The following is a 19,214-nucleotide window of genomic DNA, read 5'->3' on the forward strand; positions in this document are numbered from 1 at the left end:
CAAACAGTCTCGTTTGTACAGGATATCTTGAATGAAGCAAATGTTTTCACCTCTTTTGGATCATTTTTGGAGATGGAAAGGTTGCCTATATACAGATGAAGAAAATGTAGATTTTGCCAGAGAGGATCAACTCAACAGGACCCATGATGTAGAGGGTGTTTGGTGCCCATTCCCAAGACCCAGATCACCAGACCCAGGCTTACATGCAAAATGCTGAAGGTTCATCGATCACCACCTGGGAAGCTGGTTGTAATGTAATATTCAGGTAATGCAATACTAAGACATCCTGCCCATCACCCATTCATAATTTTCTTAAACTTTTTTTTTTCTTACAGCCTTCTGAAGATTTCCATTTTCTAATCAAAGTACAAAACAAAAGTGTAAGGCAATTATTACTTAATTAGTTATTGTAGCATTGGATTGTATATGCAAAGTTGAAGACGGTAGCATGAGTCTGCATTAATCCCTTGTTACTCTGTTCACTCGCTCTTCATTTCCTCTCTCTTTATTTTCCCCTTCATTGTTGGATTTTAAATTGCAAACTCATTGAGACAGGGTCCTGTCTTTCTTTCCTTTTGTTGTATGCATTTCCTTGTGTTGCATACATTTATGAGTCTATCTAAATAACAATAATGAATAATAAAGATTTGGAAGTGCCTTTATCTAGGCTTCCTAAAACCCAAGCAAAAGAGCATCATGGAAACATTGGGGTCACCTTATATGGAGTCAAGTGGTCTATCTAGCTCAGGCTTGTCTACACTGACTGGCAGCAGCTTTCCTGGATTTCAGACAGCATTCTTTCCCAGTCCTACCTGGAGATGACATGAATTCACCATGGGACCATCTGCATGCAAAGTAGATGATGTACCATTTGGCTGCAACATATACATCATTGATGTACACAGCAGCCACATGTACAGAGCTGTTGATCCACTGTATTTGGATTATTTGATTTAATGAGATTTAATGGGCTAAATTAAAATATTCTGGCTTGATTGGTGTTGCTGCAGAAATGGTAGTAGCACTGAATTTAAGAAGTGCATCAAAAACAATAAAAATGTGATCAATTACTGCTGTACATTCATATGCCTATATTTCATATTAAATCTTGTTAGGAACTGGAAAGGCTTTGGTCTGTATGATTGCAACAGCCAAATGTCAGAAAGAGGGAAAACATGAGAGGTTGGCAAAATTTAACTTGGATGACTCTTAAAGGGATTCTAAACATGGAGGGAAAATATAAAGGTATTTAAGAACTTCTTTCCTTCTCTACACTTCTTTCCTTTGAAGGCAAAGCAGTTCATATTTCTTTTGATATTTAATTGAAGTTTCAGGAAAAAACTATTGTGTATTTTACTGCCAATGCAGTTTAAAAAACAAAACAAAAAACCCCACCAGTTGATTTTCAAAAAAAAAAACACCATTGTCCAGCTGCAAAAAAACATACAGTTAAAATAAAAGAAATTCATTTTACATCTACAGTTTCTTTATCAGTGTGCTTGTGTAGCATGCAGGAAGTTTCTTAATGAACTTGAAAAGCTTGAAAGCTAAAGGTATTCAGTTCATAATATATGTTTGCTCCAGTCGTCAGAAAGAAGTCCCATAAAAAAGTTGAGATGCCCTTTATTTTGCCTGCTCTACTTTGAGCATACCACACAAACTGTCCATCGTAACTTAAATACAGGTTAGAAGTTTTAAATATTTGAGCTAAGATGCTATCATGCCAGTATTAATCTTTTGCTTTGATAAGACCCCAAATACCCAACCCAATTCCAAAAAATAGAACTGTTGCATGGAGATGTGCCATTCAGACTGCAAGTCTTGCTTGGGAGCAAATTTCATAAAACTGACTTGCAAGTAAACATGAATGTAGGACTGAGCTACAAACGATTGATAAAGGATAAAATTTATCACACCATCAAGCACATCAGAGATCTCTTGACCAGGGAGATGTCATTGTGCATATTTGAATCCTGGCATAAGGCATTGGTTCAGTTGGGAATATTGTCTGCACAACACAAGGTGTCATATTAACACTGAGTGTGAATAGGTAGTAGCAATCAGTACATAATTTCTAAGGTGTGCTGGGTGCCTGGGTCTCAAGTGGTGGCACTTAAAGTGGCCATGTGGAGAAGCAGATTCAGAACAAATAGCTCAAAGATTGACTTCCCCTCTTAATGCCCATTATGTTCAGGTTTGTTTCATAATAGTTCCACCCAAGTGTGGGGGCTTTCAGCTACTGCTATAGCTGCCCCTTTCCTTTCTCATCCAAATGTCTCTCATGATGTAACAATTCCTGTGTATCATGACACTCTAGAAGCCATGAGAACTGTATTTCTCACCATTCCTAATACTCAAGAGCCTGTCACAGCAGTGTTTTGGATGTAAAAGAGGTCACTACTTGCGGAAAGTGTTGGGGCAGAAGTAGGTCTTCTGGTCATCCATGGTTTTCATGAGAGGTTGGAGAGCTTTTCCGATCCTATTATGCTCCCGGTGCCAAAAGTACAACAATGTCTAGGCTTTGGGCTGCTCTTGGAAAATACTTCCCCCATTCCACAGTTTTGAGAAATGAGCTGCAGAGTCTGAACCAAGTGAGGGGAAGCATGCTCATCATTTATCACTAGCCTGCCTACAAGTTGTGTCCCCACCCCTAGACTTGTGGGGCTTGCTTGAACAAATCGTGGTTAGTATGGTGGGTCACTGCTGCAAAATTGCCTTCCTGACATGGTGTTGCAGCAGCTCACCTGGTGGCTGTATCTCACCAGCCACATGGTTAGGACTAGGGATGTCAGAGAAGTCCAATGAAAACAAAAGCAGGAGCCGAACTTGCCAATCTTCATTTATTCTTTCCATGCCCAGAAAGGAAGTCAATCCAGCAAATATGATTGGTATTTGCTGCTGCTGTGGTTTTCAGGCTGCAAATGATATGCAATTGATTGGGTTTTCCTCCTCATTTGCATTGTGTTTCTGCTGCATTGAAATGAATGGGGTGATGAATGGGGTGGAATAAAATGAGATCTTTTTATATATTTTGCATATTTAATTATGTAAGCTGCATAATTTTGTCACAGTGGACAGTGAGACAAATCATGTAGTTTTTGGAAGAAGACAAAATGCAGCACAACGGAAACAGTATTGTTATTATTGTTATTATTTGATTTACTACCCTTCCTTCACCTTTAAACGGTTACAACCATTTAAAAGACAGCTTAAAAGCAGTTTTAAAAGTTACAATTTAAAAAATGCAATCTCAAAAAAGGGTGGGTCCTGATAATAGAAAATAAATGATTTTATAAAACAGGAAAATTTTTGAAAAAGGACTATATTCAGAAGCTTGTTGTCAGCTGCTTAGAGTATTCTCCAGCAGAATAATAATAGTTCTTTGTAAGCCAAACTGAAATGTATAGTTTGCAGGTGTAATATTTGTCAGCTGTTTAGACCATTACAACAATAATTTTTGTGCTATATGGTTCTTTGTAAGTTTTGCTGAGTTGTACAGTTTGCAATTGTAATAATATTTTGTCTACTTAATTGAAAACTTATTATTATCAATATACTGTTCTTTACAATTGTGTGCTCTTCAGCATTTTTTTGTGAGGGTCCTGAAAATACACATTTTTGGTTTATGTAGAAGCACCTGATGAGCAGATAGCCAAGGCATTAATACGGACTGTCTGGCAAATATTGGGGGTGGGGCAGAGAAGAGAGGGATAACGATATAAATATGGTCTATCTCCCTGTTATGCAATCTGACAGCAAATCTACTGACTCATTTGATACTTTAGGAGCTCCAAGCTGTCACAGAGCTACACAAGCCAGTTCCTCTTTTTCAAAGCTTCCGCTGCACCTTAGTTGTAAAGAGATGGGAGTAGTTGGAAAGGAAGTGCAAACCTAGCTACTGTCATCTCTTCCTTGTTCTTCTGAGCGACATGGGGTCAAACCTATGATTCTGCTAAAGCTGGCAGCCAACTCTGGCACTGCCAAAGGCACAAGAAGTCACCCCAGACATATTTCACTGTTATGAGAGAGTAATAAAGCTTGACAATGTTATATCTCACATACCTGCCTGTTTCCATATGGGTTAGTGTCTGTGTGTGTGTGTGTGTGTGTGTGTGTGTGTGTGTGTGTGCCTGTGTGTGCCTGTGTCTGTGTCTTTTTCTGTAAGACAAAAACATTTCCCACTTGCTCTTCATTTAGAGGATCCTGTTTTTCTTTTGAAAGCAATGACAAATATGGGATGATGATGGAAAAGCCTGTGTGAAATAATGAATTGGAACTTCGGGGTGGCAGGGAAAGTCTTTACGGACCTTAGAAGAATGATTAAAGCAATCAGACTGCTCTTTACTGGTGGAAACCGAGTGTAACAAATGAGAACGACACAGTCGTTTTGCCCTAGCCGGAGGAAAGGGCAACACTGTTTTGCATGGCAATTAGAGGTAGCAGTTCTGAGCTACATTTGAAATCACTCAAAAGAGCTATTAGAAAAACATCAAATTGGAAAAAGTTTGATAATCTGGATTGTTTGGGAGGTAAAGGGGGTGAAAGGTTTCATTGTGTTGGGTCCATATGGAATAAAAATGTATTCTAATTATATTCTGCATTGGGTATAAATTATTTCCAGTAAGCACTTTTCCCTTAAGCTGAATTGCATGTAATTTTGATGGCATTTATTTATTTTTAAAGATCCAGACATTAACCTTTTCAAAAGAAATATATTATATTTTTCTTTTGCACATGCAGGTGACAAAGGCCTCAATGCACAGCCCTGGCCTGAAAATTATAGCTTCCATATTGATAGGTGCAAGAAGAGGGGCCATCCTGCATCCCACACCGATACCTTTAGTAAATAACATTTTATTGCTTTGGTATTTTAAACTTTTGTATAGCTTTTTCTTTTCCCCCCATGGCAAGTCCTTTTGACACAATTTATGTAGTAAGCAATGAATAAATGTAATGAACAACAGCAATGTAGATCTCCAGAGCTTCTGAGCTTCTGACCTTACCTGCCCACAGACTGTCTCACCAGAGTAGTGCATGCTCTAGTTATCTCTCACTTGGACTACTGCAATGCGCTCTATGTGGGGCTACCTTTGAAGGTGACTCGGAAATTACAACTAATCCAGAATGCGGCAGCTACACTGGTGACTGGGAGTAGCCGCCAAGACCACATAACACCGGTCTTGAAAGACCTACACTTGTTCCGAGTACGTTTCCGAGCACAATTCAAAGTGTTGGTGCTGACCTTTAAAGCCCTAAATGGCCTCGGTCCAGTATGCCTGATGGAGCGTCTCCACCCCCATCATTCTGCCTGGACACTGAGATCCAGCGCCGAGGGCCTTCTGGTGGTTCCCTCACTGCGAGAAGCCAAGTTACTGGGAACCAGGCAGAAGGCCTTCTTGGTAGTGGCCCTGTAGAACGCCTTCCCACCAGATGTCAAAGAGGAAAACAACTACCAGACTTTTAGAAGACATCTGAAGGCAGCCCTGTTTAGGGAAGCTTTTAATGTTTAATAGATTATTGTATTTTAATAATCTATTTCTGTTGGAAGCTACCCACAGGAATTCTGTTGGAAGCCACCCAGAGTGGCTGGGGAAACCCAACCAGATGGGCGGGGTATAAATATATTATTATTATTATTATTATTATTATTATTATTATTATTATTATTTAAAAAGGGATCTAGGGAGTTATTGACTAATCCACCTACTTCCAGGAGCACTATTTAGCAAATGTGCCCCAGCACCACTCCTGCCAGTTTGCCCACCGAACTCTGACTTCACCACCACTTCACCTCCAGGGAAGCAGTAACGATGCCACTTTCAGGATGCTTTTGCTGCAGCCCCACTGGGCAAGCCTCTTCTTCTCACTTCCTTGTGAGCACTTAAGACGGCTTTTTATTTTTATTTTTTAGCAGACGCAGTAAAAGATTGCGCACCTCTCCAAAAGTGAATGGAACTCAAGGTGACCCAAATGGCGCTTGCCAGTCACAAACGGAAGATGTTACATTGTTCATGAGCTCTGGGAGCATGTCTGTGGCTTTTCTTTCTGTTGCTCACATCAGGGGAAGTGAGTCAGATAGATGGGAACAAGTTTGCCCGTATGAAAATGAATGGGGGAAAGAATCAGCGGGAACTGATGTGTTCATCATAGTCAAACCTGTCCTATCCCAAAGCTCCTTTCCATCAGTTTCATCAGCCTAATGGGCTGTAAAGTGCCTGCATATCAGATGGTGGCACTCTGTCAGGGGGGCCCTTTAAACTGCAATGCTCAATGCACAACGGGATTTAAAAATACCACTTCTACACAAGACTTTTATTTTTTTAATGTGACAGCCCTCTTTGCATTAGTAAAACTTCAGCAACATCCTGTGACAACCCTATCATGAAAACATTGTTAGGATTGTATAGAAGGCCTATGCACCCAGATTTTTCTCCTCCTGCTTGCAAAGCAGACCTTAAATATCTCACATAACTGGTTTGTGTAGCTAGCCTTTATGTAGTTATTCTTAGCAACAGTAGCTAAGTCACTGCAGTGCGTAATGGCAAGGCACCAAAATATTGCTTGCTTTTTATATTATATCAGTGAATGCCTTGTGCTCACTGAGAAGGAGAGTCTCATTGTTGCTGTTTGTTTAATTGCTACACACACATGTTGCACACATAATCATTAACATGCTCACCTCTCTCTTTACACATATATACAGTACAGTCTGACCATAGGATGGAAGATTCAGGTCATTCATACTCTAACAGATACTGCTACTGTTTTGGGGTAAGGGGCTTCCCAGCGCCATAGCACTTGATTCTCACAGAGAGCAAAATCAGGCCTCTGTGTGTTACCACCTCCAGCTGCAAGATTAGACTGGCTATTCTTACAGTCAGGCCTTTCAAGGCCATTTAAAAGCCTTCAGTGAGGAAGCCTGGTGAACATTCTGTGTGAGGGAGTTCCATAATGACAGAGCCAGACACTGAGAGGTCCCATCTTGTACCTACCAGCCTGGTGGAGATCATGGGCAGGCTTGCAAACAGGGTCTCCACAAATGAACTGAAGGGCTTGGTGGGCTCAGGCAGTCCTTCACATAACCTGGTGCCAACCCATTTCGGGTAGCAACCAGCACTTTGAATTGGCCCTGTGAGCACATTCAAGACTGAGTTCTAAAACAAATTATTCAAGAGCGCAGTCCAGTGCAAAACCGCAGTGCAGATGTAACACTAAACCATACTTTGTTTAGTGTTCGAGCTTTGTCTTCATGCACCTGCTCCATCTGTCGTGCACCTAGACTGTCTTCCTTACTTCTGGATTGGCAGCAAAACATGGTTTAGCCCTCTTCCAGGGCTAAGGCGCCATTTCAGAAAACAGGTGAAGGAGCAGTGGGAATGAGATTGCTTATTCTGCCACCATTTCCTTCCATTCATGGAGAGCAACTGTGTGAGGTGGGGAACCTCCTATATCTATAGAGTCCACTCACATTTTGGAATCTTGGATACTGAGGACTCCAAAACACAGGGAGTCTCCACAAATGCCCAAGGCTCTCCACTTCATATAGTTGCTATCCAAAAGTTGAGGGCAATGAGAATTAGGACCCTCTTATCTCCACTGTTCCTCCTCTCATGGCTGAAGGGCTTTTTGCTCGTTGGGGCATTAACTGCAAACTATGGTTTGCTACTGCTGGGACGCGGGTGGTGCTGTGAGTTAAACCACAGAGCCTAGGACTTGCTGATCAGAAGGTCGGCGGTTCAAATCCCCGCGATGGGGTGAGCTCCTGTTGCTCTGTCCCTGCTCCTGCCAACCTAGCAGTTCGAAAGCACGTCAAAGTGCAAGTAGATAAATAGGTACCGCTCCGGCGGGAAGGTAAACAGCGTTTCCGTGTGCTGCTCTGGTTTGCCAGAAGCAGCTTAGTCATGCTAGCCACATGACCCAGAAGCTGTACGCCGGCTCCCTCGGCCAATAAAGTGAGATGAGCACCGCAACCCCAGAGTTGGCCATGACTGGACCTAATGGCCAGGGGTCCCTTTACCTTTATGGTTTGCTACTAGTCCTGAACTAAGTGAGGAAATCAGTGTGTACAGGCCTTTGCCCACCCTGCCCTCAAAAGAAACACACACACACACATTCCACATTCATTCTGCAAGGAAAATGTTCTAGCACCCTTTCCTTTTGACTCGGACTTTGATGCCTCCCAATTTATATAGAAACAGACACAGAGAAGTAAATTGATGTTTTTTTCTGCCTCCCATTCCTGACTGATCCCTGCCTTTCAAGGCCATTCCATAGATTACATATATTATGTCTGCCTAACTGAGGCATTTGTCTTTTTCCTTTGAGATGTGCATTTTCATGTAGTCTTCAAGTGAAAGCCATAATTACAATTCTCTCGTTTCCCACGTGTAGCCTGCAAGTGATAGTGCTAAGAATGAGGGGAGAAAAGAAAAGTAACCTTCATTAGTCAGTACATGTAGGCTTCTGATAACTATTGAGGAGGGGATGTCTCGGTATACAGTTGTCTGAGATTGAAACTTTTAACTGTCAAAACTACCTGTACTCTCTACTTCATTCTTTGTGTAAATTATTTTCTTTAACGTACAGCCTTTGAGAAATCTTAGCGGCGCTTGGAGGAAAACAAGGCAAAAAGAATATAGATGCTGGGCCTCCGTGACTGACAGCTAAAAACTTTTTTTACAGCCAAAAGCTTTTCCTACGCAGAAACATGTTCTCCTCAGATATCAGTGGGTACTGGGCAGTGACCGTACTTTTAAGCCAAGGAAGAGTGACCCCTAGTGTTTACAAACAGAGATTCAGAAATCCGGCCCCACTTTCTAATGATTTTAAGACTAAAAAACGATATATGTTAATTATCCCATTGCATATTATTGACATTTATAGCACAGAGGTATCCAAAAGACTGTGTTCTCCCTTGCCAAACATACCACAGTTAATCTATCATGCACCACTAGGTGTGTAAATCCAACAAATGGCACACTTTCTCTTTGGAAAAGGCACAATGCTTTGCTTGAATGAGCAAATAGACCTATTCCAGAAGACCAAATGCCCTAAACACTGATTACACAGAGTACAGAGGATGACAAATCACACCCTAAGTCTCAGAGGTAGTGAGCTGCACAGAATGTTTGCACCTGGAGCTAAGTGGAGAAAATAAACCTTTCCTTCTGCCACATTCCTTGCTACAGGGGAAAGGAAGAAGAAAAGAACATAGCTATCTTAAGTGACATCATTTCTGAGAAAAGGCACATGCAGGAAATGATCTAGCCAAAATCCCATTCATTTCAGTGGGTAGGAATTAAGCAAGTGTTTCCTGCGCAACACACTCTCCGACGCAAATCAGTAGGAATTAAAAAATGCACCACCCTCCCCACTTTTAACCAGTAATCAGCTTAATCCTCCCAAATGCTAAACTGTTCTCTTCCTTTTGCCAAAAACCTATGTTTGTCACTGGAAACGTGTGTCAGGAATCCAAACTTGTCTCGTTTCCTCAAGAATGAACATGCATATTTTTGAAAAGTAATATTGTAAGTAACCGAAAAACTGGCATAGGGTCAAAGCTTATGATTTCAGACTAGCCTAATCCCATTCCCCCCCCCCCCCGCCCCCCGGATGTGCCTCAAAGCAATTCTCTCCTATTATCTGTTGTGCCTTTGAACAGTATCTGAAGGATGATGCGTACAGGTAAAATGAGAAGTAGGATTTTTCCACAGTCCTCACTCCAGCTTCCTTTGAGGGTGGCCACTCACACATCACCAAAGGAGAAAAGAGGAATCCAATTTCCATAAAATCTGCATATGCTAATTAGGTATAGATGCCAGGCGACCTGTGTGCCTCCTGAGTCTGCTATCTGGTGCTAACTGTTGATCAGCACCTTTGCAGTTTCTGTTCTCCTTTTTGTAGTTCTTTCTCTTTCAGCTGGACTTGGACTGGATGGATCATCAAATAGAAGATGGTCATCTGTAAAATAGGATACTTATTCACTCCACATCCTATGCATTTTCAGAGATTACTTATTACTGCCTGGACAGGATTTATGCATGTACAGCTTACAGAAATTATGATGAGCATGCATACTGGGTTGGAATGAGGCTAGAAGGCATCCTCCTGCTCTTCATTCAAAGTCCAGTCATCATAACGTGGGAAGAGTCCAGTGGTGTGCAGTGAAATATTTTGTAGGGAAACAGTTAGGGTCACAGGTACCAGCTTGTGGGGGTGATTGGGAGGGGCGTTGCAAGCATGGGCACCCTACCTACCTCCCTAAGCCAGGCAGAAGCTTCCTAGGCTTTGAGAAGGGGGTGCCAGGCCTCTGACAGAAGGCTGGAGCCCTCCTGCCTCCTTCCCAAAGCCAAGCAAACTTTGGGAGGGTGGAGGGAGGGCTCTTGGACCCATCAGCACATTGTGCCTTCCTCCCTAAGCTGGGCCAGAAGCTTCCTGGGCTTTGGGAAGAAGGGGAATATTTAAGGTACTAGCCTATTCTTCCTAGTCCACTGACTAGGAGGCCACTGGAACAGTTCTTGAATATTTATGTAAATATCACGGACATGGCCAAATGTTTGGGGCAAATTGCACCACCACCACACAGGTGGTGCCAATACCTTACTCTTAGGTGCCACACAGGTGCCTCTTTGTGCTTGTTCTGGAATATACCTATGTCTTCAGTCTGTGGCCTTGGCCAAGGCTGTCCAAAGTACAAGAAGGTGGCCTCCTTCTCTCCATCTGGTTTTCTTGTCTGTCTCCTCTTTTCCCTTGTTGCGGCTTCCTTTCCCTTCCTTTATCCACCTCCTTTCTCCTTATTATTGTTCTTTCCCCAGTCTATTCACATAGCAGCTGTCATAGGCCATGCTTTTTGCATGCATGGACCTTTTCATGTTGAGTATGGTACCACCTTCACCTCTGAAAAAGGACCTCTAGCTAGTCTGATGGGCACAGTCATCCACTCTCTCCTATACATTCTTGACTTTGGATAGGCAACCGGAGGGCCAGATAGTACTGTTCATGGACCAGATTTGGCCTTGGGTTGCTAGTTGCTTATCCCTGTCCTAGCATATTTCTTCAGATGGTTCATTTCCCAGTGTTTAGGGTGAAAAGAAACCAAAATAATGTTACACACCAACCCAATGTTCACAAGCGCTGTGAGATTCCAGGAGTCCCAGGCTTTTATCCAAGGTTGTGTATCTGTTGGGAAGATCAAGGCACAGCGGAGGCTAGTGTCTTTAAGAATAATTGTTTATTAGCACATATCTACTCCTGAGTCTTCAATGGAGTGGGTGTAGAACATTACACCCCAAGACTGTCTCTCATTGCCCCTCTCCTAGGTTCAGCAAGCTTGGGTCCAAAGCAGCCATCAGTCATGACTTCCTGTCTCTTAGTTCAGCATCCTCCCACCAGCACCAAGATGGCTCTGCCCTTCAGCCCCTGCATGGAGATTTGGTCTGCCTAGCAGGTCATGGAGGACTGGCCTTGGTCCTCCTTCTTCCCAACACACCTCTCACCAAAAACCTCCTGTAAAATGACATTTTTTACTGTCAGCTCACACCCTTCCCTGTCACTCTGACAAGCCCTGTTTTGCACAGACCTAAGAACCTTATTTGAATTGTAAATACCTGGCTATTGTTTCACAAAGGCTTGCATTCAGCCAGCCCTAGGCTAATTCCTAAGCCAGCCCAGGGATTCCTTGTTTGGCACATATCTGTAGCTTCCATTTTTCCTTCCTATCACCAAATCACAGAATCATAGAATTGTAGAGCTGGAATCCCCCCCCCCCCAAAAAAAACCCCCAAAACTTCACACACACACACACACACACACACACACACACACACACACCAGTGCTCCAGCACACACTAAATTAATTTACAAAGGTCTCTGGGTCTGAAGCAATCAGATTACAAGGCCAACCCCTTAAACAAAGAAAACCACATTGGATGGAGGTGTTATATATTTGGCAAAACAAGTCAGAAAAAAATATGGAGAAAGGGAAATTGATTTGAAATTGTTGAGCTTGTTTTCTCAGACACCATTTCGTGCTCTGTGGTCACAAGGCAGCTTTTCTCCCTATTAAAAACAAACAAAGAGGTGGGGTCGTTAACTTCCAGCATCATTTTGTAGTACAAATGTTTGCTGTAGAAAAAACCCCCTCAAACCAACAGGAAGAATTTTATTAAATGATTAAAACCCAAGTATCTTCAGTAATGGAATAGCTGGTTGCTAATTTTGGACAGAGATGGCTGTTAGAATCTGGGGTTCCTAAAAACTGGTCCTTTTATTATTATTATTATTCAGAAGATAAATTCTGACATTTTCAATTTTTCAATTGAGTTTTCAGCTTTATGTTAGCACCAGGAAAATACATTTTCTATAAACACACAGCAGTATATATGAAGAGACACCTGTAAGCAATGTAATGTTTCGTAATAGCATATTCCCCTCCACAGAGACTCCTGGGAGTTTTTATTCTTTTTATTTTCATCTTTCTGGTCCATAGAGATGCTCACAACACATTTAGGAGAACCAAAGCACATTTCCTCAATGTAACAGCTGCAAAAAAAGAGGAAAAAATCCACCTAGGGAGGTTAATAGGGGCTCACCTTTGCACCTCTGTGCTTGTTCTTACGCTGTGCCGTTGTTTTTAAGTCAGTGGATTTTTGTTCTAATTCATTGCATGGAGTACTCTGGTCAGTTATTTCAGGGTTGTACTGGTGCTGCAAACTAGCTGGACTGGAAGTCCAGCTCCCAGACCTGTTGCAAAGGCTCATCTAGTTCTTTTACGTGGTTAAGAAGGACCACACAAAAGACATGGGGCAGAGCAATCCAAACAATAGGAAGCCAGTGTAATTTAAATTATGCCAATGTAACTTACCCCTGTTCTAAACCTGGCAGAGGAAAGACGAGCCTTTAAAATATAGGGTTGGGTTTTTTTTGCAAGTGTAACTTCTGCTGAGTTTCTAGGCCATGTGACCAAACTGAATAGAGTTTGGAATAGGGTTAATTCTCCCCCTGCTCTGTCCTGTCCTGTCCCCACTTTTGAGGAGTTACCCCAGCATCCTGTGTCAGTTTTGGCTGAGTCTGACTGCATAAGGATGGAGGACTTATGCAGACATATCTCTGACTGAGCTGGGATGAGGGATTTCAGTTGGCTCAGCCAGAGACCCACCTATTTCAAACTCCACTCATTCCATAGTCCTTGGGTTTGGATTGCTCCCTAGGTGAGGGAAGGGGTTTATGTTGTACCCTAAAGGCAGGCAGAGCAGCTCCATCGCTGCCAAATGAGGGAGCACAAGTTTGCACTGGCAAAGAATGACACGTGCCAGAAATAACTTGCAGAAGCAAGCAGGGCAGACTTTCCCTGCTTATGTGACTCCTTTTAGTGGAGGCTGGTCCATAAGGTGAGCATGCACCACCAACATCGGTTAGCCCTCAGCTAGCCTCTATCTGCCTGCCTCCTTAACATCCAGTCCAGTAGGTGGCGCTGCCAGCTTCCTTTGCCATAATCTCACTGTTGCCCTTATAGAATTTAGCAAGGAGGAGGATGGGGACAAAACTGGAATTAGTTGACCCTGCATGTCAACTACTGCTTGCCTTCTGCCCTATCTGTCCCAATGGGCCCCAGTCACCATGGCTTACATGTAACACTCTTGCAGTGCAGGAATGAAGAGAATGCAGCGCTAGGACAATTGCTTCAAAAATAATGCTAAAGTGGATCTTACTCGTTTATTTGTTTGTTTCCAGAGAGGTGGCCACCTTAGTAATCGCAGCAGAATAGAAGAGTGTTGTGGAACCTTAACAACTAGCAAATTGATTAAGGCACAAATTTCACTGGGCCACAGTCTGCTTCATCAGATGTATGAACTGTTATCCCCAATATATTCACATGATTTCGTGGTGATGGTGGAATTGTAAAGAATGCAGTCAGAGAGAAATGAAATGAAAAGTACAGGCAATGCCCTCCAATCCCTCTCACTATCAAGAAAATATAACAAGCGAATAGAAAGGGAACCTATCCGGTTGACGCTGACACAAAACCCCACACGTACACTATAAAAAATAATATAAGTTTCACAAAACAGCTGTTGAAAATACCAACACCCTGGTATAGGTAAGCCAGTCAATTTATATAATAATATATAATAATACTGTATAATATATATAATATTTTTGTTTCTGTTCAAACCATTTAAATAGTTGAGGGGACTATTTTAAAGCATGGGACTCCATCTCTGGGAGAGGGTGGTCTACAGAGCAACATAACATGGGCAGGAATATGGCAAGGGGGCAGTTGTCCCCCTTAAATCTGTCATAATCCCCAGATTCCCATCTTTCCTTTCTTCTCTTTTATTTTTAAGAGTTGGTTTACAGCATTTGCAGAACCAGGGATATGAGACAAAAAGCACAGGCACTATTTTTCTCAATTTATTTTTTGCGAGAAACTAGCCTTCTCCCCTCTTTCATGTTTTGTCCATCACTCCCCTCCCCCCCCCCCAAAAAAAATCCCCATGACCATGTAACATACTTGTTCCTTGGAGTTGCTCCACTGTCCCTGGGACATTTATCTAATAAATCCTTATTAGATCCTTATTTCCATAAATAATTTTCTCTCCTTTTTTCTTTCTTTCAATTATCTTTCATGCAATGAGAAACACTGACAAAACTGTGACTGATGTCCATGGTATATTTGCAGACTTTTTAATATATAAATGAGAAATGTCAGTGAGAACTGTTTATCTGAAATTGAATCTTTTTTATGCATAACTTGGTTCAAGAGGTTGCCAGTTTCAGTACTAATGTGAATTAAATTGCCACAAAAATAACACACTGGGCATGACGGTACATGAAAAGTGTGAGACTTTCATTTGGAGGGTCACCCACCCAGTATTGTACCTACTGCAGAGAAATGTTGTAGGTATGAGATAGGTAGATGGAGGGCAGGTAGATAGAACAAATATGTTTGAATTTAGGGTAAACATATTTACCTCTCTTGAGCAATGCATACAATGTAATATAATGTTATATAACATAGCATAACATAATTTTACAAAGTTGGTTTCTCTGTCTGTTTTCTGTGCCCTTCAATGCCTCTAAAGATATCACTCTAAAGATATACCAATTTGGCATGGTAGTTTCTGAGATCATTGAGGTTTGGGTCCATATTTGAATATCATCAGTCACCATTTCAATTTAAGATATCAGACTGGACCTTTTAAAACTGCATTGATATTAACCATATCTGGCAAGAAACTAATAGGACTGTGGGTCAGATGAAAAGTGAGATGAGCACCGCAACCCCATAGTCACCTTTGACTGGTCTCATCAAAGGTGACTATGGGGTTGCGTTGCTCATCTCATTTTTGAGGCCGAGGGAGCTGGCATTTGTCCACAGACAGCTTTCCGGGTCATGTGGCCAGTGTGACTAAATCACTACTGGCGCACGGAGGACTGTGACGAGTGCCAGAGTGCATGCAAACACTGTTTACCTTCCCGCCACAGCGGTACCTATTTATCTACTTGAACTGGTATGCTTTTGAACTGCTTGGTTGGGAGAAGCTGAGACAGAGCAATGGGAGCTTACCCCGTCATGTGGATTTGAACTGCTGACCTTCTGATCAGCATGCCCAAGAGTCTCAGTGGTTTAGACCACAGTGCCAACCACGTTCCTTAACTGAACATTAGTCCCACCCCAAATTGAATTGGAGTGGGATCCTGGTTGGACGTTTGCTGGGTTAGCCCAATCAGGTAAGGCAGGATGTAGTGCACAGCCCTAGAAAATAACAAATTACATTATCCATTTATAAATCACAGTAATTTTTGATTTCTTGGAATTCCTGAGCAATGCTGGATAGTTTCTGCTCATCTGCTATGGTGGTGGTGATGGTGGTGGTTGTTATATTTCCCAAGCAATGAACAATGCAGTGGACAGAGTTTTCATTAACTGTTTTTAATGTAAGTTGCTTGGGGTTACTCAGTGAGAAAAGTAACTAATACATAAATGTAATAATAATGATGTCTTAAATTAGGACCCTGGAAGCAGAAGTAGAGCATATGTTTTGCATGCAGTTGGTGCCAGGTTCAACTCCTTGTGTCACTAGTTATAAGGAACAGTCTTCTTCTTTGGCAATCACTCATAGCCGAGTAAGATTGTCTTCCATAAACACGGTTTTAACAGTGAGTCTGTAAGTGACTGTGGAGGCCAATTCTGGACCCACACGTCCTTCCACAGTGGGGACATTGGTTTCCGGGCAGGAGTTGATTACAGTGCGGATTTGCCAAGCATGCCTTCCTCTTAGTGTTTCTCCCATGCGTCCTGAGTTTGAGTGTCTTCAAAGCCCATAACATCTTTGGTAAAGGCTGTCCTCCAATTGGAGTGCTCGCAGGCCAGTATTTCCCAGTTGTTGGTGCTTATACTTCATTTTTTTTAGATTTGCCTTGAGAGAGTCTTTAAACCTCTTTTGTTGACCACCAGCATTATGCTTTCCATTTTTAAGTTTGGAATGGAGCAGCTGCTTTGCAAGACGATAATTGGCATCTGCACAACATGACTAGTCCAACAAAGTTGATGTTAAAGAATCATTGCTTCAACACTTGTGATCTTCGCTTCTTCCGGTACACTGACAGTAGGTGACACAAAAGATCTCTGCCTAAGACTCTGAAGAGATGTTGCCCGTCAGAGTAGACAATACTGGGCACAATGGACAAATAGTCTTGACTTGTGCAGCTTTCTATAGTCTAAAGTATCACTGGCAGGGTCAAAGGCTACAATAAGCCAGCTACAGAATTGGTGCCAAGCCAAAACAGATACCCATCTTCCACACAACGTAAATATTTTTTTTAAAAAAACCACTTTGATGGTCTTCTTATCTTTTGTTGTTGTTTAGCCGTCTTAGTCGTGTTTGACTCTCCATGACCCCATGAACCAGAGCATGCCTTGGAAACTCACTTTCTTCTCAAAGCTTCTCCTTTTTTAGGTTCATGGAGTTTTCTTAGCAAAGTACTGGAGTCGTTTGCCAGTTCCTTCTCCAGGTGGATCACATTTAGTTTAAAATCTTGGCTATGACCTGTCGGTCTTGGGTGGCCCTGAACGGCATAGCTCATAGCTTCTTGGAGTTATTCAAGCCCCTTCATCACGACAAAGCAGTGATCCATGAAGAGGCTACCGTACTTTTCTAGCATGCATTTAAAATACACATATATATCTGCCGCTTAAATATTGCTGCTGTTTGTAACAAGGTGGCTGTATTCACAATTAAAGGAAAATTCAGAACACAAGTATCTTGGCTCAGAAGAGTATAAAGAATGTGTATCTGCCTTATGGGTGAAGGTGAAGAGGTCTTCCTTTCATGAATCTGTGTGAATCCATAAAAAAGTAATATTGCAAGGTCAGAAATATGAGAGGGATGCTATTTCTAGGTCCCCCTGCTTATTTATCCAGCAGTACCACCTCCCTGCTTGCACAAAATGCGTGGGGACAGTGAAAGCTCTTTGATTTTATCATTATTGAACTGCTATTGAACATTAATATGCACATTGATTAAATAAGTGCTTCGCAGCCTTTTAAATTATGCCTGCAATCACATCAGCACTTGATATTTAATAGGAGCTTGTCTCTACAATTTGCTTGTCTTCAATTTTCTGGCTTATCTGGATTTCTGTGCTTCTGCCAGCAGTTATTTTCCCTGCTAACTTCATTCATCATGAATATACACATTTCTGGCAGCTATTATTTACCGAGACAGGTTAATGTAACAGCAATCCTTCCATGCAATTAGCAAAAGGTAGCCACTGACAGCTGCGGGTTTGAATGGGTTGTTTCTAGTAAACATTTTGCTTCAGGTGTTTTTTCTTTTGTCCTCTTTCTCTCTCTCTCTTGTCTCTAGGGGATTTTTGTTCTAGGTATGCCATATGCTGTACACCACAGTGGATTCAGTGGGCCGCTTCTCATTATCCTGGCTGCAGTTTTCTGCTGCTACACTGGCAAAATCCTAATAGCTTGCCTGTATGAGGAAAATGAAGATGGGCAGCTGGTAAAAGTGAGAGGCAGATATGAAGACATTGCTAATGCCTGCTGCAAAGAGCCATTTCTGAAACTTGGTGACAGAGTTGTCAGTGTGACCCAGGTGATGGAACTGATCATGATATGCATTTTGTAACTGGTTGTTAGCGGCAACTTGCTGTCACACAGCTTTCCAGATCTCCCAGTGACCGAGGAAACATGGTTGGTAATTGCCTGCGTAGGCCTGCTTCCGTGTGTGTTCATCAAAACACTCAAAGTCCTGTCCAAGCTCAGCCTCTTCGGCTCCCTAGCCCATTTTGTCATTATCTCTGTAGTGATCACATACTGCCTGACCTAAATGCATCTGTGGTCCTGGGCAAGAGTCAGCCTCTCAGTGGAATTTGAGAGTTTCCTGGTCTCAGTAGGAGCGATCGTTTTCAGTTCCACATCTCACATATTTCTTCCTACCCTGGAAGGGAATATGCAAAATCCTGGAGACTGTAGATTGATGCTGAATTGGACTCATTTCTTGGCCTGTTTCTTCAAGACAATCTTTGCACTGACTGCATTCCTAACTTGGGGTGAAGAAACAAAGGAGGTAATTACTGACAACCTTCCATCATCATTGCAAACCTTAGTGAACTTGTGCCTCTTAGTCAAGGCACTTCTGTCTTACCCAATGTCATTATTTTCAATGACAGAGATTTTGCATGCTTACGTAACTTGGAGCCACACCTCTCTATCACTTCCTGCAATTTTAAAAAAGTTCTCTCCTCTTGTTAACTCAGCTGATGGCAATATTCATACCACATTTTGCTCTTCTGATGGGTTTAGCAGGTAGTGTAACGGGCAGTGCAATGACCTTCCTCCTTCCGTCTCTTTTTCACTTGAAGCTGAAATGGGGAAAATTAATATAGCTGGAGAAATGTGCAGACATTTCTGTGTTTACCTTGGGCATCTTCTGCAGCCTAGGTGGTCTTGTGTGCTCTATGAAAGGTCTACTGAAAGCATTTGGATAAAAGTAACAAGACTACACCAAAGGCCCTTAACGTTTGCCTGTTGTAAAAAAGTAAAGTTTAGAGAAATAACGAAAACATAAGCAATTGCATCAAAGTCTGTATTGAAGTTGGATCCAATCAAGGTTTAGTCCCGCTGGAATCACTGGGACATGATAAGAATGACCTACAGACTCCATTGATTTCAGGGGGACTAAAGCTTAACAAGCATC

The 19,214-nt window shown here is 42.1% G+C and overlaps 1 pseudogene; it reads left to right on the top strand.

The window, feature by feature from the left end:
- The first annotated feature begins 31 nt into the window (after window positions 1-31).
- LOC114593401 (vesicular inhibitory amino acid transporter-like) lies at window positions 32-19,005 on the top strand (annotated as a pseudogene).
- Window positions 19,006-19,214: the final 209 nt, after the last annotated feature.

Source organism: Podarcis muralis, chromosome 3, assembly GCF_964188315.1.
Source record: "Podarcis muralis chromosome 3, rPodMur119.hap1.1, whole genome shotgun sequence".
NCBI lineage: Eukaryota > Metazoa > Chordata > Lepidosauria > Squamata > Lacertidae > Podarcis > Podarcis muralis.